Raw genomic sequence first — 20,569 nt, forward strand, 5'->3', positions numbered from 1 at the left:
GTACCCCAGGGCTCAGAGCCTATACACTTCTCTATCTCAGCCACTCCTGTTACAATCTCAGCTCATTTTTTGGCTTTAACTCTGATTGATGTGCTGACCTTCACAAGTTTACCTCCAACCCTGACATCTCCACTGATCTCCTGACTTATACATCCAACTAGACATTTTCACTTGAATTTTTTTTTTTAATTAAAAAAAATTTTTTTAAACGTTTCTTTTAATTAATATATTTATTTTTGGCTGTGTTGGGTCTTCGTTTCTGTGCGAGGGCTTTCGCCAGTTGGCGGCGAGCGGGGGCCACGTGGGCCTCTCACTGTCGCGGCCTCTCCCGTTGCGGAGCACAAGCTCCAGATGCGCAGGCTCAGTAGTTGTGGCTCACGGGCTTAGTTGCTCCGCGGCATGTGGGATCTTCCCAGACCAGGACTCGAACCCGTGTCCCCTGCATTGGCAGGCGGATTCTTAACCACTGCGCCACCAGGGAAGCCCCTCACTTGAATATTTAAAAGGCACCTCAAACTTAGTGTGCCCCAAACTCCTGATCTTTCTCCCAAAACTTGCTCCTCATACAAGCTTCTTCATCTCAATTAATGGCAATTCTACCTTTCCAGTGCCTCAGTCTAAAACCTTGGATTTATCCTTGACCCACCTCTCTATGTCATATACTGCATCTAATCTGTAGCAAATCTTGTCACCTCTACCTTAAATTATATTGAGAACTGGAACAGTTCTTCACTACCATACACGTCCAAGCCACCATCATCTGGGAATAACTGCAACAGTCTCCTAACTGGCTTCCCTCATTCTGCCCTTGTCAACTATGGTCTTGTCTTAACAGAGCAACCAGAAGTTTCTTTAAAATGCTAAGTCAGATCATATCACTTCTTGGCTCAAAATGTCCCAAATCATTCAGAGTAAAAGCCAGAATCCTTTAAATGGCATGTAAGGCTCTAAGTGACAGAGCCTCCCATTATTCCTCCAGCCCCTCCTCCTATCACTCTGCCCTTTATTCCTATTCATGCCAGCCACATTGGTCCTTGTAGTTCCTTGAACATTCTAGACACACTCCCACTTCAGGGCTCTTGCCCTTGCTGTTCTCTCTGCCAGGGACTCACTCACTCACCTCCTTTAGGTCTTTGCTCAAATGTCATCTTCTCATTGAATCCTTCTATGACTACTCTTTTAAAATCTGAACTTCCCACCCCCAACCAACACTCCCTATCTCCCTTCCCTGATTGATTTTCCTCCATAGTACTTATCACTTTCTAAAATATTCGATATTTTACTTACTTATTTTGTTCATTGTCTGTCTCCCCAACCAGATTATAAATTCCTCATGGCAAGAATTTCTGCCAGTTTGGTTCACCGAATGGTGTCCTCAGAGCCTAGTACAGAACCTGGCACATGGTGGTAACCCAACAAATATTTTAATTGATTAACTAAATGGTGTAATTAATTAATTAAGCTGATTGGTTTAATTAAGTAATTAACTAACAGCAAATGGTGAGGACAAAAGCAAGCCTGAAGTGGTTCGAGGAGTGACTAGAAATTGAGAAATATGAGATCAATCAGGAAAGCAACACTTTTAAGAAGCTTGGGTCAGTAGGGAAGATGAGAAATAAGACAAGGTCATGAGAGTGTTGAAAGACCAAAGGAAAGTTGCATTTTGTTTTGTTTTGTTTTGTCTTAAGGCTGGTATGTTTGAGCACACTGATAGACTGAGGGAAAGGGGCCAATGGAGTTGGAGAGGCAGAAGGCAGAGGGAAAGCCTAAATGATCTGAAGGGAACAAGATTAACAATGAGAAAGATTAGCCTTGATCATGTGAGGATCACCCCATCTTCTAAGACAGAGATCAGCAAACTTTATCTTAAAGGGCCAAATAGTAAATATTTTAGGCTTTTCGCGTCACAGGGTCTCTGTTGCAACTACTCAACTCGACTTTCAGATTGCAAAAAAGCCATAGACAATACATAAACAAATGGGCACAGTTGTCTTCCAATAAAATTCTATTTACAAAAGCATATGGCAGACCCAGACACTGTAGTTCGCCAACCTCAACTCAAAGATTAGAGGGGAGAGGGTAAGAATAAGAGCAAATGTACTTACATTTATTAATTGGTTTGGCAAGTGGTAAAAATGGTATACTTGCCTAATTACTGCTATTTTCTTTATGAATTAGAAGTTGGGATCACCTAACAGAAGAGTGGGACTAGGTAGAGACTTTTTGGAGAGGGGTGAATATTTGAAGTACTTGAAATATAGAAATGAAACAGCATGGGGGTGGGGGAGGATATTGCCCAACTGATATTAGAAACCAGTCCATTACAGCTGTGGTCCATCAGGACCAGTCTTGGGAACAGAGAAGGTCAATTACCTGAAAGAGAAAGGCTAAGGCTAGTCTTGTCTTGGCCGGCTCCCTAGTATCTACTTTTACTTTCTTCCTCCAATAAAACCCTAATTTTCCTTTGAAATATTCATCCCTCAACCACCCTCGAACACATGGTTGTGGTAGCATTAACCTCGGCCTCCCCACTCAGCTCTAGAGGTGGGCTCTAGCCAGCTTAGCCAGTCAGCATATTCTGTCCCCCATAGTGGTCACAGTGACAGAGTCGGGGATGAAAAGAGGACACAATGTGCATCAAAGAAAGGGAGTGAATTCCAAACTCCTTGCCAGAGCAACTTCAAAAAAGCTGTTCCTTCCCCACAGGTGGATGGTATAGGAAGAAAAGATAATGTCTAGAGCCGTAACTGCCCTTTTTACCCCCAAGTGAAATCCAAGGATAAAGCCAGCCTGTGGGAGGCAGAACGGAGAGAGGAATAGAAGAGGACTTGGGACATCACTGGATCAATCATGATGGAAGAAATGAGCTGGCTTTATCCTTGGATTTCACTTGACTATGAACTGTCTATTCTTCTTTAAATTTCCCCATATTTAAGGGGTGCCTTGCATCTATTAAATCCTTGACAAATTTGTTACATTAAAAAGATGAAGTTGGACTTCCCTGGTGGCGCAGTGGATAAGAATCCACCTGCCAATGCAGGGGACACAGGTTCGATCCCTGGTCCGGGAAGATCCCACATGCTGTGGAGCAACTAGGCTGTGCACCACAACTACTGAGCCTGTGCTCTAGAGCCTGCGAGCCACAACTACTGAGCTCGCGTGCCAGAACTACTGAAGCCCGCGCGCCTAGAGCCCGTGCTCCGCAACAAGAGAAGACATCACAGCGAGAAGTCCGCACACCGCAACGAAGGGTAGCCCCGCTTGCCGCAACTAAAGAAAGCTGGCATGAAGCAACAAAGACCCAATGCAGCCAAAAATAAATAAATTAATTAAACTGTAAAAAAATAAAATAAAAATTAAAAGGTGAAGTATGCCTGGGGTAAGTGAGTAATCCGATGTGACTGGAGCAAAGGGCACATGAAAGGAAGTTCTGGGATATAAAACTAGAAAAATAATGGAGACTTTCTAACACCAGCTGAGGCATAGGGAGTGTTACAGCACAAACTTGTGCCTCCTGACTCCTTGCTCTTCCATTTATAGTAAATAAGGCTAATAGTGGTTTTTAAAGCTATAAGTCTGTGTCAGCATTCAAAAATAGAGCACTCAGATTTTTAGCAGACAATAAAAGAAAAAAATGCTCTCATACACATTACCCTCATTTGTCTGAAACTCAGACACCACTGAGGCAAAACTGAAAATATTGACTTTGGAGTCAGACCTATGATTGAGCCTAGGCTCTGTCACTAATGTGCTAGTTTCCGAACCTCTCTGAACGTCAGTTTTACCATCTGTAAAAGGGATAACACTGGTTGGTACCTATATACTGGGTTGTGAGGATGAATGACATAGTGTAATGTAAAGTACCTAGCCTTAGCACGGGGCCAGATAGTTGAGTGCTCAATAAACATCAGCTATTATTAGACATTACAGCGAAGTACCAGCTTATTTAACTACCACTCTATAACCTTCTTTTGCAGATGAATCGGGTGAAAATTTTGCAGGTATGACAGTCGAGTCAAAAGCAGGTAAGAATCAAGAAGTATTGGAAAACATTCAAAAACAACCTACATTTCCTATTTTCCCCTAAAGGTTTACGGTCTGTGCAAAGACTGCAAAGCTTAAGTATTGGGAAACGTCCTTCTAAAGACATACAGACTTTTGGATAGAAATTATAACTAAACATATTACATCTCTGATCAAATGACTACTACACTTGTAGTAGCTTCTTAATTAAGAGACTTATTTAAGCTTCTATTTGCCTCTTAAAGGGAAAAGAGCAGGGTGGGAAATTCTGAAATAAGCCTGAGATCTCTAACACTAGGAAAATGTATTAAGTGTGTGCCCTTAAAAATTATGTTCATGAAATATTGTATTACCTATCAGGAAGGTGACATCAGTTTTCCTAGAGCACTTTGCCACGTTTTAGAACTGTTGTGGAATACAGAAGCAGGACCTGGCTGAGAAAAATAGGAACAAACTGATATCCAGTCTCCTTGAAGAGAGTTCCACCCCTTTACCCCCACTCTATTCTTTCACTTCTTATTCTACTGTCTCTATGCTCTATAATCCTTCAGCTAAACCCTGAGCCCAAGAAGGGTCCCCAGTGCAGGAGAGTGGTTAATCACAGGAACCTTGGTACCAGCAGACCTGCATTCAAATCCCAGCCTAGCTGCCTTCTTACCAGCTGCCTTCTTACCAGCTGCCTTCTTACCAGACTTAATCTGGTATTGCTTAATATAAACTTCACTTTTCTCCTCTGTAAAATGGGTATGAATAAATAAAAGGGCTGTTATGCAGATGAAGAGAGACAGCACATTCAAGCCAGTCAGTACTGTGCTTAGCACACTGCCGTCAATAAATGATAGCTGCTATTATCACTACTATATTATCGTTCAGTTTATGATACTTAACCTTTCTGTAACTTTTAAAGGACAAGAGAAAAAAACCCACCAGGCAGTAGCCCCAGGAATTCTGAGAGGTGATTAATGAAATAGTGTCTATGAGACCTATTGAATGATATGGGGGAAAGGTAATACAACAGTCTTCATAACAAGCAAGAAAAAAGGTACTCACCCACCAAAAATTTTCACCTGCCAACCTCCCCTCTACATGATAACAGTTCTTACTACAGATACAATAAAGAAGAAAACATCCTTAACATTCAGCCCACTGGAAGCTGTTACTGGCCCTGAGTACAAAGGTGTTTTCACTGTCAGCCAAACAGATAGGAATTCTAGGGAAGTTACTCTCTCTAAAAATTCCTAGGACCTCAAAATGAAACACACATATACCGTTCTCAGAGCAAGTCATTTCAGAAACTTACTGCGACCGAAACCACACTCGGTTCACACTAACCTGAGATCTGTAGGGCCCATACTTCCTCTTCTTCACAAGGATATCCGCTTGGGCTATAAGGACCCCACATATTCTGAGTTACCTTTTCATTCTTCTCGGTGGCACAAGCCTGTTGTACTCAGGTGAGAAGACAGAAGAATTCTGCCCTATCACATGGGCAGACGTGGTGTTCGATTACCTTCTATCAGTTAGATTATGGGGTTAAGGAACTAGATCAAATTACAGTCCAGGGGTGTGCAGGCATTGTAATGCAAGTAAAGGTATGGATGACAGTGGACTGCTGCTTTGCCCTCGGAAAACACCAAACTGACAAAAAATGCAGTCTGAGCCTAAAATTTTACCAAAAACTGCCCAGAAGCTCTTAGTAAAGCAGAAGTGTAAAATAATGAAAAGTAAAGCTAAAGTGTAAGATAATGAAAGCTGACTGCATCAGAGCCTATTAGCTCCATTCTGCTATTTATAGTGCTGTGGCTCACTCTGTATCAACACAATCATTGCTGAATTAGATATGACTAACAGTTTTGGTTGATCCTGCTTAATTGGGTCAGATTAATGAGCCAGCTGCACACCCATGTGGGAGAACCATTCATCATAAACTAGACTGTTGATGTTTAATGTAATATTAGATTCTCTTTTCCCAAAATTGGTTTGAATTATACTGTTAAATTAACCTCTCTTTCCCCTCAGGCCTCCAGTAGAAGCCTAGAGCCAATAAAGGACTGAGCTAGCTCAGCCTGTCATTAAAGCAACTTCTCAGGAGCTAAGTCCCAGCTGAAGGGAGGGTCTGGCCTCTGAGTTAGAGATGCTAACTGTTTGTGGTGGTGAAGAGTGAAGAGCCAGGCATCCTGGATTCAACTCCCCACTCTACCACTTGTTAGCAATGAGATCCTGGCCAACTTTCTTAACCCCACTAAACCTGTTTCTCCATTTGTAAAACAGAGCTAATAATAATACCTACTCAATAGAGTTTCTGATGATTAAATGGGATAATCCACTTCAAGTGTTTACCATAAATGCCTGGCATATAGTAAGCCCTCAACGAATGTCAGCTACAACTAATAATGATAAATATCAGGCTAAAGAAAGCTTTCCTGATAGTTGCTCTCTCAGAAACACACAATCGACACATACACTAGTCAAGGATTCTCCATCTCAGTACTGTTGGCATTTTAGACTCGATAATTCTGTTATGGGGGACTGTCCTAAGCACTGCAGGATGTCTAGCAGCATAGTTGACATCTAACCACTATGGGGCACTGCCTCAGTTGTGACATCCAGTAATGTCTCTAGACATTGCTGAATGTCTCTGGGGGAGGAAAGGAAAGCAAAATCACCTCAGCTTGAGAACCACTGTGGTAGAACAATTAATAGCTGCTGTTAAGGACATTACCATCTTTGTGTTATCACTCTTGCCTAAATGTCCCATCAACTACGTCTACTAGGTAACTAAATGATAAATAAATCACATACATAGAAGGCTGCCTTAAAATTACTTCCTCCTTTGCTGTTAATTCAACTCCGTGAAGACGAACAGCGTGTCATTTTTACCTCAGTGTTCTCAGTACCCAGCACACAAGGGACAATGAATGAATGGATGAATGAATATACCCTTGAGCTTTTTGTTTTGTTTTTTTTCACACACACACACTGTATTTTATTTTTACAAGAGATAGACTGACACCAAGCATTGTACATGGATGACCACAACAAAAGCAACAATGATTGCAATTACCAAACACGAAACACAGTCATACTATGTCATAATTTTGACATTCAGTCCAGTAATCCTCCACTGTAACAGCTCCTTTACTTTGCAGTGAAAATTGATTTGTATATTCTTTGCCTCTGAGTCCTTGTGGGATTTTTTTTTTTAAATTCAAACAGTCACAAAAATTATAATCATCCTCATCAGTTCACTCAGTCCCATGTAATTAATTTTTTTTTCATCTTGATCTTTTGTTAGCACTTTTATGAGGTCATCAGTTTTTCATGAGAGTTCTGAAAATGCTTATTCATTCAGAGCAGCACTTAGGTTTCCTCACTCTTGACTCTAGTCAACACACGAAGGAGATAAACACTGATCATGCCCCGACACACTCCCATACCGTGAGGAAGCACGGTAAGCTGGGCCGAGCCAGGTCAGGCTTGCAGGAGCAGGGGAGGGCAGCGGCAGCCTTGCCAAGAGCTTCAGGGCACAGAGCCAAAGGCTGAACACCAGCCCATCTCCAGCAAACAGCACCGAGGGCCTAGCTGGAGAAGTGGGTCCAAATAGGTCAATGAGCAAAAGACCTGCAGAAAATCCTAGGATGAGAGAGGCTGAGCCAGCAGAGCCACAGAGCAGAGCAAGGAACAGCTCAGAAGGAGAAGTGGTCTGAAAAAATCCCACAGACAGGCAGAAATGTTTCTGGCTGGATGTAAACATGTTTCAGACAACTTGTGATATGGTCACTTACGGACCCAAGATGAAATGAGACCCAGATTCTGTCTTCCATGGTTCCAATTCACCCTGCCAGCTTCATGTCAACTACAGTTTTGTTTCGTTTTTTAATCTATTCTTTTTCAAATTCTTTTCCCAATTAGGTTGTTACAGAATATTGAGCAGAGTTTCCTGTGCTGTACAGTTGGTCCTTGTTGGTTATCCATTTTAAATAGAGCAGTGTGTACACGTCAATCCCAAACTCCCTATCCTCTCCCTCCCACCCTTCCCCTCCTGGCAACCGTAAGTTTGTTCTCTAAGCCTGTGAGTCTGTTTCTCAGAACAGTTTTAATCAGTATATTCTCTCTTCATCCAGGTCAATGATAAACATGCTGGACAAAACTTTTCCTTAGAAACTACGATTATTTCCCCAGTGGCCCGTTAAATAAAGGTATTTAATTCTGTAGAGAACAACTTAAATAGGCTATAAAATAATGACATGTATCACAAAGTTCAGCAAACAAAATTTTCAAGTGAACATCACTTCAACTATTTTCATATGAACCCACAAAATGATCCAACTATACCAGGTGGTTGCATGATATTTCTGAAGCACACAAATGAGGATTCTTAAATCCCTGCTTATTTGATACTGAGATATAAACTGGTAAACAAATACACAGCTCTCTGAAGTCATGTCAGCTATACCTACTTTCCTTTCATTGTCCAGTGCTCAGCTAAAATTTATTTTCTCTTTGGTTTTGTGTCCTTTATTTTGCAAAGGTATGTGGATTTGAATGTGATAATAAAAGCTTATAGCCCAGGTGAGAAATTTCTTCTAGGGTCATGTGTATATACTTCCCTTAAGGAAATAGTGGGCTTTGGGGGGGATGGCAGTGAGAGGGGGAGGGAATAACTAGTAACATATCACGTCTCCTTTTTCACTTTCGCCAGGAATCCTAGACCATACTTGAAACTCAATTCTAGTGGTTCATTTGTGTTCTACTTATATACCAGGGCACGACTTTCTACTCTAGTTTTTATTTCTCTGAGCCCGATTTTTAATTTATTTGTAGCTCACCACTTTATGGTATGTGCTTATTGCAAGTCTCTGAAAATATTTTGTGAAATGAGGTAAAGTATGAATAAAAATTAAACAATGATCAAAACTTTTATATTATGTAAATGGCATTATAAAATGAGAGGCAAGATTAGCCTTAGTAATTAGTCAAATAGTATAAAGGAAAAGGCATAAATATTAGAAAGTGTACAACAACATTCTTTTTTTTAGTTTTGAGGGATTTTTTTATTTTTAGGATTTCTGATAAAAATGCAGAACCCTCTTGAGGGGTTAATACCTTAAGACTTTATCAGTAAGTTAGCAGCTTACTGAGGACTAGCTAACATGTGTGCAGGATTATATGCAGGAGAGGATCATGACCAGGAAAAAGATACAGAAAGGGTAGGTAAGATAGTGTCAAGGATCCACCTCAGCTCATCGTTTTTACATGGTGCTGCTAGCCACAAGGATCCACCTGGGGATATTTTATAGTTTCTTTGTGCTGTTATGCTAAACGTGTCAATCATGGTGACAGCCCCGCCCATTGTCCTACTGAAGGGGCAACCCTGGGACCCGCATTTTACCTCAGCAAGAGTCAGCGCTTGGCCAGAGCACAGTCAACCCTGACTCCCATCCTAGCCTATGATAAACACAAAAGATTTGCTATTTAGCCTAATTTAGCAGCAGCTCACAAAACACAGGTGAAGTCATTTCCATAATCATATTGCTACTACCAAAATCTTCCCTTCATTAAATTAGAACAGCCGTATCTGAGCTAAATGAAAGTCTCTACTCTTTAATTTTGCTTTCCATTTTTTTGTGTAATTAATACACAAACAAGGTTCAGATTTCAAGAGACACCCTGCCTCCTGGGCCTGGAACTATTCTGTTCCCCGATGAAAGCAACAATGTTGCCAGTTTATAGTTAGTCTTTCAGAAATTTTCTATTAATTCATAAAAATGTATAGTCTCAGGGACTTCCCTAGCGGTCCAGTGTAAGACTCCCTGCTTCCACTGCAGGGGGCGCAGGTTCAATCCCTGGTTGGGGAACTAAGATCCCACATGCCGTGCGGAGCCGCCAATCAATCAATCAATCAATCAATCAATCAATCAAGTCTCACAAGCTAGGAAACTGAAAAAAAACCTCATTTTTTTCCTTTAACCTACGGCATCCAGTTAACTGACAAGTCCTAAATTATATTTCAAAAGACTTGTGAGCTTTGTTGTGCTTTCCCATTTCATCACTACTGCATGAGGGGCTTTAATTTTCTCCCTGGCTCTGTTAATCTCCCTTCTTCCACGTGGCTACCAGAGTAATCTTTTCTGTTGTTATTAAATACGTTATGAAATGTGTATATTACACATATGTACAATATAAATATACATACAAAATGGCATATATGTGTGTGCTTTTTAGAACAATATAACATCCCACATGTCTACCACCAGCTTGAGTCATAGACTATCACCAGCACTTTGGAAACTTGTTTTGTGCCTTTTGTTGCCTGTTTGTCTCTCCCTCCCTCTACCCCAGAGTAATTACTTTTCTACATATTGAGTTTTCCCATTATCTTGGGATTTATTGCACCCCAATAAAATAAATGTATAGTTTTGCATGTTTTTGAAGTTTTCATAAGGGGAATTACACTGGATGCATGTCTCTGTGACATGTCAGATATCATTGTTTTCATCTCTCAAAGTTCTATTGTATCTTTTAAAATATCTTCTATGTCTCTAATTAGCATATTTAATCTTTCCTCTAGCTTTTTGAACATATGGAATATAGTCATAATATTTTAATGTTGTCCTGAATCCTCTGTCCTGCAAACTCTAGCCATCCAGGTTACGTCAAGATCTCAGTCAGGATCTTCAAATCAGAGTTCACCAGGCTGCACCTGGGTTTTCCCTCCCTGTGCCATGGCCTGAAAACTTTCTCTTGGCAGTCAGCTGGGGCAATTACAGGGCTCTGTTTGTTTTCTATCTCTCAAAGAACACTATCCTTCACTGCCTGATGTTTAATATCTTGAAAATTATTGTTCCATATATTTTTTTTTCACTTTTTAAGTTGTCTCAGGCAGAAGGGTAAATTTACTCCATCTTGGCAGAAGCCCGATAAATTGGGTTTTTTATTCTGTTATGTAAATATCCTCAAATTAAAAAGTTATAAGCCCCTTATACATATAACTCTTACACAACTAAAAAGTCTTAAAATTTTACAAATTAATTATAGTCAAATCCAAAAGTGAATTAATAACATTAATTTAAGGTGATTAAAGATGTGATTTGGTTTAAACAAGGCATAGTATTAATTGCTCCAGCATAGGTTTGCTTTAGTTTGGCTGTGGTGACTCACTTCTCCCACTAGTTCTCTGTATTTCAATCACTGAAAAATATTCATCTCATTCAGCCTTCACTTTGTTCAAACGTGTCACTTACATTTTAAGTCTACTCCTGTTCTCTTTGGTGTCTATATGTGCAACTGTGAATACTGAACTTTCATAGCAGTATTTGGCTGCTATGATGATCCTGAATATGCTTATATTAATTTTTAAATAATCACTGAATTGAAAAAACAAAAATTTTTAAATTCTTACATAAAACATCCCGTTTGATATACATTGTTTCAATGCAAGACAGTAAAACTTCTATCAAGTTGGTAGCCACACTGAAAAAGCTAAAGATGTATTTCAGCCAAGAGAATTCCTACAAGATAATCTCTACTTTATCTAAGATGATTGACAATGAGGAGAAACAGGGACTGAAGTTATGATGAGCTAAAAAATACCTGCAAGAGAAAGGTGGGGAAACTCTATGAGAATAACGAAAATACGTGCCAGAAAAAAGCACAGGGTATAAAAGTGAATGTGACAGCAGATCATCTACAAAGGAGGAAAATAAGAAGAGAGAGAAACTCAAGAGGAAGAATCCAAAGAATATCACTGTCTGATAGAAAAAAACAAACCAAAAAAATGAGACAGGGAAAAACAGATTATCTAGAATCTTTATGGATAACACAGGATTGACAGAAAAAGCAGCATCTCTGGGGCAGAAGAGAAGCTACATCAGCCAAATTGACAAAGAAAAATCATTGCCACTTTTACCAAAAGCCAGAGCATAGATCTGGATTACACCCCGAATGGAATAAAGTTCTTTCATCAGAGGCGAGGTGAGTTTTTCAACCCTGCATTAGACCAGCCTGTCTGGGAAAGTAAGTCACCTGCATCCGTCATCCAACAAGAATTCAGCAAGACAGCAGAAAGAGAACCCTACATAGTGCTTCCTTTCTCAGCTCAGTTTCAAGGTCTTGTTGGCGATGCTCTATATCTGCTTCTGGTTTCCTGAGTGCTCCCCTGGTTTGACCTATAACTTCTACATGACCCCTGACTCTCATGAAATTTTTCCCGCAGGGTGACTTGAGAGTAGCCCTTCTGTTTTCTATTGTGCTTCCCTCTTGGCCTTTTCACTGGCTTTCTTGAACCTGGTTTATTTACTTACTCTGTTTCTCCTTGATTCAGTGATCCTACCTGCTCCCTCTCAGGGTGAGGGAAAGTCCTCCAGGGAACAGAAAGACCCAGAGTATGGAAAAGGGAGAAAGAGCCATCAGAGTAACTATACTCCCAGAGGTGAGGTCCCCATAGAGACCTAAGAGCTAGGTGGAATGCCAAGAAGAATATCTGCTTAGTACTTTAAACCTGCAAGACTGTTGGGCGAGTATGCCTACCTAGGAGATTTAGTAACTGTGTAAACCAACTGAATGATATGAAGTGCACTTGAGAAAAAACTCTCAGCTAGGCAGTGCTCATGTCTCAGAATCCCCACTGTGCAGCAGAGGTCAGCTGTCTACACAAACCTGGACAATGTGTGTTGGAGTAGACAGGTGGGTGCCGGGAAAATGAGAGAAAGTGGGGAAAAGGCAGGATTCCAGGATCCTGGTCTTTGATAGGAAAACCTTTCCCCTTTGTATTCTCTGGTGGTGACAGAGAGGGGGGAAATCTGAGACACATCAGGGGTGAGATGAGATGCCATGCCCTATTTTAGCTCAAAGTCTCCTTAGGAATTTAGCATCATCTACTCTCCATATACTCCACTTTGGAGCTGGTAACGTCAGGATCAGTGTGATGGAACTCCAGGTTCTCATCAGTGGACACTCTTTTTCATGATAGAAAGTCCACTGAGGACATTCACAGGATTTGTCTGATAACGCAGCACTTAGGGGGCAGGTCCAAAGACTGCCTGTAATTCAGGAGACCCTATGGCTTCACCATGTAGTCTCATTTCACCTGAAGTAATCACTGCCTTATCCTTCATTATTCTATTTAGGAGTATACTGATTATTAAAAAAAAAAAAATTGTGCCCAAGGAAGCAGAATTATTTTAACAGCTTTCATCTCTACATTGTGATTTTTTGTTTTCTGCAAGTATCTGAATGTTTTCACTTAGTTTATAATAAAAATAGGACCCTAGTAAAACATACAAAGAATTTTAGAGCTGGAAAGAATATCAGATTCTAGTCCTCTTTATTTTATAAAAGAACTGAGGTCTACAATGATTAAGTCTTTCAACAGAACTCATACTCTGTAAGAGCTCAAAAATATTATTCCCATGAAACATCCAAGGTTCCAAGGGCTTAGTTAATTCACCCAAAATCAACAACTAATAAATGATGAAGCTTGTATTCAAATTCAGATGTCTCCACTGGCTTTGGAGGCAGCTGTGATATGGTCATGAAAGAGCAATCGGATACCAGCACCCATTATGCTGTGTAGCCTTTCTCATGCAGATAGAGAACTGCTCTGCATACCTAGATTGGTAATGTGAGTGCAATGACGTGCTACATTTTGAATCAATGCTAAGCAAAGGAAAAAGGATTTGGGGTTGTCTTTCTACTTGTATTTCTGGAATCTGATCCTACTGTAAACAGAATAACAACTTACACCTGTTTTTTTCCCCAGAGTCTTATTTGAATTCTTCCTAGCTTTTCCCCAGCCCTGGAGCCTCCTGGAGTAGTGTTCCTTTACGGATGTTATGTGGACCACCTCAACAAGGGTGGGCTCCTTTTTAAAATATACAGATTCCTGCATCCCACCCAGAGTCACCCAGTCAGTATTTCCAGGACAGAGAGGGGGACTGGGAGTTTTCATATTTATAAGTCTCCCTGGAAGCTTATGTACACTGAAGTTCTGAGATTATACAGAAATGTCACTGACTGATACTGCAACAGTCTTTGCCTGAAAATAACAGAACTGAAATCATGATTAAAATAGAGTAGCCTTGGAATATTACTCAGCCATAAAAAGGAACGAAACTGGGTCATTTGTAGAGACGTGGATGGACCTAGAGAGTGTCACACAGAGTGAAGTAAGTCAGAAAAACAAACATCGTATATTAACGCATATATGTGGAATCTAGAAAAATGGTACAGATGATCTTATTTGCAAAGCAGAAATAGAGACACAGACATAGAGAACAAATGTATGGATACCAAGCGGGGGTGGGGGGGAGGAATTGGGAGATTGGGATTGACACATATACACTATTGATACTATGTATAAAAGATAACTAATGAGAACATACTGTATAGCAAGGGGAACTCTACTTAATGCAATGGGGTGACCTAAATGGGAAGGAAATCCAAAAAAGGGGATATATTTGTATGTAGAGCTGATTCGTTTTGCTGTACAGTAGGAACTAACACAACATTGTAAAGCAACTATACTCCAATAAAAATTAATTCCAAAAAAAAATAGAGTAGCCTCCAGGAAATCCTGAGTCAGGAAACTGAACTTTTTTAGGAGTGCAGTTTAAAAACTATCTTCAATTGCCTTCATAATTTAATATATTACTCCAGATACATGCTAATTTGGAAAAAAGGGAAAAATGGAAAGAAACAGCAATTCCCTCTAGACAGCTACTTTTAACATTTTGATATATTACCTTCCTACCTTCTCTTTTTCTTTTTTTCCAAGAAAGCTGCCTTTTTGTAACATAAGGATGACTTAAAAATGAACTCCTTAGTCAAAAGCAATATTGTGTCAAATCTCCATTAGTACAAGGATAGTCATATTGGCAGATCCATTGTGATCGACCTGCCACGAGGTATCCTTCTGGTCTTTCTTGGGGAAAGGGCTGTGTAAAGGGCACAGCATCAGTCTCTGCTGTTGGCAGGTTAGGCACTCAGCAACGAGGATAGCCACACCAGCCCTGGGGGAGCGGGGTGGGTACATGGTGTTGGGGCCACGCATGACCTTTACCCCCACCACTGTGGCTGGTGAGCAAGCACTGAGGTAAGTGCAGAAGGAGGCTGCCTGACATTCACACAGCAGGTCGTTTTGTCCACCTGTTTACTGAAAGTCTCCTCTACATGGATGCCCTTTGCTGAGTATTACGGGACACCAATTCTTTTCACACTCTATATTCATTCTGAAAGTTTCATCCACAGACCTCTTTCCTCATCTTCTCTGTCACCAACCTGCCAAAACTTCTTTTTTCTGAGTCTCCAACTTTTAGACAAACTGCCAGTCAGTATCCATGAATCAGTATATTTGCACTTTTGACCAGCTCTCAATGCAGACAAAGTGGACAAATGTATCGCTCGAAGTTCTACTCGGTGAGAGGATTTTCCACCACAACTGTCTTGCAGGGACACCCCTGAATGGAGTTGTAATGCTGCAGCCATCTGCTTCCAGTTGATGCCAACACACTGTGAAAACCAGCTATAAACTAGGCTTTAGCTTTTTTCTTCCTCGGTCAGATGCTTATGTCTTCAGGAACTGCTTGCACTTAATCTTATTTATACCATTTCCACTTGAGGTTGGATTGCTGATGCCTTCAACCAACCTTGTATCGTGGTGGATGAGAAAACATCCAGTTCATCATAGGAAGCTCAGGTCATATGGTCTCTTAGATGTCCCAGATCAGAAGTTCAGTTGGTACCAGGATCCAGTAGCAAACCAAGAGCTGTTTCTGAAAAGGATAGGTATCTATTCCAAAACCCTAGTGGCCTGTGCTTTTGCTAGCATGACTGTTGTAGCCAGCCTTTAAAATGGTTCCCAATGATCCCCACCTCCTGTTACTCATGGCCTTAATCCCATTCCCTTGGGTATGAGCTGGACTAGCGGCTTGCTACTTAATAGAATATACAAAATGATGGGATGTAACTTGAGATTAGGTTATAAAAAGACTGTGGCTTCCATTTTCAGGTCAATATCTGTCTCTGCCTGTCTCTCTCTCTCTCTCCACTCACACTAGGGAAAGCAAGCAAGCTGCCTTGCTGTGAGAAGCCCTATGGAAAAGCCCACAGTTTACCAGCCTGGAAGGAACTGAATGAAGCCTGCCAACAACTATGAGTGAGGTTGGAAGTGGATCCTTCAACCCTACTCAAGCCTTAAGGTGACTGTAACTCCGCCCAGTGGCTTGGCTAGACTGCAACCTCAGGAGATGCCATGAGCCAGAACCACCGAGCTAAGCTGGTCCTGTACACCTGACCAACAGAAACTGTGAAATAATAAGTGTTTGCTGTTTTAAGCTGCTAAATTTTGAAGCAATCTGTTATGCAATAATGGATAAATACAATGATTATCTGTGGACTTAGGGTTGTTCTACACAATATTGCTTCTGACCAAGGAACTCACGTCTCAACCAAAAAAGTGTGCCAGTAAGCTCATGCCCACTGAGTTTATTGTTCTTGCCAGGTAGGAAGGATATCCCTCAGAAGCAGGAGAGCTGATAACGGAGCCTAGTGAATCAGTCACAGCGCCGGCTGAGAAACAACATACTGAAAGGTTAGGGCCCTATCCTGTAGGATGTAGGCTATTCTTGGGATCAGCAACTAATATAGGGTATTCTTTTCTCCCATAGCCTGAATACATGAACCAAGGGGTAGAAATGGGAGAGGCTCCTTCAATATAATAGTTAATTACAACCACCCCGCCCAAATTTTGTTTTCCATCCTTGCAAGTTTGATTGCTCTTGGTTTAGAGGTTTTAATTCCCAAAGGCAGAATGCTCCCATCCACTGGCTATGTTGAGCTTCTCATGCTATTGAAATAACAAAGAAGAGATCATTGCTTTTCCAGGGGCAACTGCTCCCAATTACTAAGGGTAAACTGAGTAGCTGCTATAACAGTCCAGGGGGACTATGTCCAGAGACCAAGGCATTCTCTGAATTCTCTCAAATCTGGTTGTACAAGTTAAGGCAAAACTACAGCAACACATTAAAGACAGACCACTAAGAACAGATTTAGGGTATTTAGATGTTTTTAAATTATACAATGATATAAAAATATAGAAAAATACATGTGGGTTTACTTCCTGAAATAACGTTATATTAGAATACTTTTTTAAGATATTAGAAATAAAGCATTGTTTTATTTGCCCATGTTAAAATAAAAAAAACACAGACCACTAAGATTTAGACCCTTTGGGAGTGAAGTTTTGGATTGCCTCCATCAGGAAAAGAACGCCGACTGGCTGTGGTGCCAGCTGAGGGTAAAGAAAACAGAGAATTTATAGCAGATGTGAGTGCACACAACTGCAGCAGTTGTGCAAATTTTCTCCCTTCCTCCTTATGTATATATTAATATATATTTACTTATTTTTTCCTTCCCCTTCATTGTCCCTCTTTATTTTCTATAAGGACTATTACTGGTGATTAACTTTACAATTTGGTCTGTATGCTACAGAACATTTATTTAGTTGGGATTGATTAAAACAGATAATAACATCCCCCAGAGATGGCTATGGTGACTGTTGGGACTTTAGGTTTCTTTTGAAGAAGAGGACGGAAGTATCTTTGTTTGTAAAAAGGACAGTTGCATCATGTGAAGCAAAAGCAAAGAATGTTATTGTTGTAAGATAGAAACACGTAAATGGATATTGAACTACCAAAAAAAAAATAGATTCTGCTATAGCTATTCACTGTCTCTCAGCTCCAAGCACACCTTTCAAGACTGTTCATGATGTTTGGGTGTATAAACTAAAACTTCCAGACTCTCTTGCCAATTGGTTTCTGGTTAGATTCTGCAAAAGGGAAGCCCAAGGTGGAACTTGGAAAGAGGAGAGAAGAAAGGACCCTTCCTGCTTTCAGCTCCTGTCAGGGATGCTCCAGCAGCAGCAACAACAGCAGCCGCCAGCTATGGCTCCAACCAAGCTTTCTTCAGCTGGCCCTGCCACATACCCTGCTATGCTCCCTTGGCAGTAAGGATATTAGTTCCGCTGTGCTCCCGCACCTGCTGGGCCGTACCACCTGAACCGCCTAAGCACCTGCCAGGTCGCATCCCCCTCCTTTAAAAGTCTGAGTACCAACCACAATGCTCCTGAGGTCTGATAACCAGCTAAAGAGTACCCCTTCTTGGGAGATATGATCAGTCCCAGAGAGCCCCTCCTTCAAAGTTGTAGGTTCTGATAAAATCACTTGTATTAGTCAGGGGGTCTCCAAAGAAATAGAACCAATAGGAGAAAGATATACAGAAAAACATATAGACAGACAGAGAGAGACTTACAGGGTATTGGCTCATGTGATTATGGAGGCTGAGAAGTCCCACACCTGCAAGCTGGGGACCCAGGAAGGCCAGAAGTGTTGTTCAAAGGCCTGAGAGCCAGAGAGCCAATGGTGTAGGTTCTAGTCTGAGTCTGAAGGCCTGGGAATCGGGAGCACAAAGGGCAGGGAAAAACTGATGCCCCAGCTCCAGCAATCAGGCAAAGGGCAAATTCAACCTTCCTCTACCTCTTTGTTCTATTCAGGCCCTCAAAGGATTATAGGAAGTACACCTACATTTGGGAGGGCAATCTGCTTTACTCAGTTCACCAATTCAACTGCTAATCTCCTCCGGAAACATCCTCACGGACACACAAAAAAATACTGTTTAAACAGATCTGGGATTCAAAATTTTTCATCATAAGTTTCCACAGTTCTAGGAAAGAAGGCAATCAATGTTATAAATATTGTCATTTTTTTTTTTTTTAATTTTTATTTATTTATTTATTTATTTATGGCTGTGTTGGGTCTTCGTTTCTGTGTGAGGGCTTTCTCTAGTTGTGGCAAGCGGGGGCCACTCTTCATCACGGTGCGCGGGCCTCATTATCGCGGCCTCTCTTGTTGCGGAGCACAGGCTCCAGACGCACAGGCTCAGTAATTGTGGCTCACGGGCCTAGTTGCTCCGCGGCATGTGAGATCTTCCCAGACCAGGGCTCGAACCTGTGTCCCCTGCATTGGCAGGCAGACTCCCAGCCACTGCGCCACCAGGGAAGCCCCTAAATATTGTCATTTTAAAATAAAACTATTCCATCACTCTCAAATTTATCCACTAGACTCTAAAAACCATAGCTGTTTAATATCTACCATCTCCATTAAAAAAAAATATTCCCTTCCCCCACAATTTTATATTTTTATGCTTAAAAGTTCACCTTGTTATATTTCTCTGCAATAAAAATATGTATTTTAATTTACATTGTTTTAAAATTTTCAGTGAACACAAGACTCTTAAAATTTTTTTAAATTTCTTCTGGCTTGATTAATTACTATCAGCATTATTATACAATGGAGCATAACAAACATATATATGTTTTGATATACCACTAAATATAAAAGTAAAATTTATGGAAATACGTCTCTTGGGACTTCCCTGGCGGTGCAGTGGTTAAGATGCCGCACTTCCATTGCAGGGGGCATGGGTTCGATCCCTGGTAGGGGAACTAAGATCCTGCATGCCCCGCACTGTGGCCAAAAAATAGGGGGAAAAAAAAAAAAGAAAAAAATGAAATATATCTCTTAATGAGATTGATGTTCTTTTTTAAAAATTTAGATCATGTATCTATGGACAGATAATGTTAATTACTGGGATAAGATAGAGCTCAATGGAAATCAATAACAAAAAGGTTAGCAAGTGTGAGGCTTAAAAATATATAATTGTTGTGTGTATTATTTACAAAATATTAATAATATAGATTATAGAAGCTACAACACACTCCACATGGTAGGGGTGAACAGATAGCAGAGAAGTAACTCATAATTCTTACTAAGCAGTAATCTACCAAAGTTTAAAAAAAAATAGATTTAGGGCCTCCCTGGTGGCACAGTGGTTAAGAATCCACCTGCCAATGCAGGGGACACAGGTTCGAGCCCTGGTCCGGGAAGATCCCACATGCCGTGCAACAGCTAAGCCCGTGCACCACAACTACTGAGCCTGCACTCTAGAGACCGTGAGCCACAACTGCTGAAGCCCGCGTGCCACAACTACTGAAGCCTGCAAGCCTAGAAGCCCATGCTCCGCAACAAGAGAAGCCACCGCAATGAGAAGCCCGCACACCACAACAAAGAGTAGCCCCTGCTTGCTGCAACCAGAGAAAAGCCCGTGCACAGCAACAAAGACCCAACGCAGTCAAAAATAAAATAAAATAAAATAAATTTTTTTAAAAAAGATTTAAATTTTCTAGTAGCCTTTCGGCAAAGCTACTGAAAATGTTTCTCCTAATAATCATAAAAATAAGCTTTATTTAAAGGTGTCATGTTGATCTGTGGAAAGTAAACATTGGAGCTTTCATCTCCCTACTTAAAATCATGCAAATATATATAATAAGGTCCAGGTTTATCTCTTAGTTTGAGAAGACTTTTCAGAGACTAATATTTCAGATTGTCCCTTTATTTGGTGCCTTTGAGATTTTCTTATATTCCAGGGGAATACACCATAGGAAAATTAGGCTGGGTAAAAAATAAACTTTCTTTTTGTAAAGAGGAAAAAT

The 20,569-nt window shown here is 40.7% G+C and overlaps 1 long non-coding RNA gene across 1 annotated transcript; it reads left to right on the plus strand.

Moving 5' to 3' along the window:
- The first annotated feature begins 309 nt into the window (after positions 1-309).
- On the plus strand, positions 310-20,234 carry LOC309656531. Its single transcript, XR_014261424.1, has 2 exons — positions 310-18,762; positions 19,079-20,234. It is a non-coding gene; the product is annotated as an uncharacterized lncRNA (long non-coding RNA).
- The last annotated feature ends 335 nt before the right edge of the window (positions 20,235-20,569 follow it).

Source organism: Balaenoptera physalus, assembly GCF_965194825.1.
Source record: "Balaenoptera physalus genome assembly, chromosome: 1".
NCBI lineage: Eukaryota > Metazoa > Chordata > Mammalia > Artiodactyla > Balaenopteridae > Balaenoptera > Balaenoptera physalus.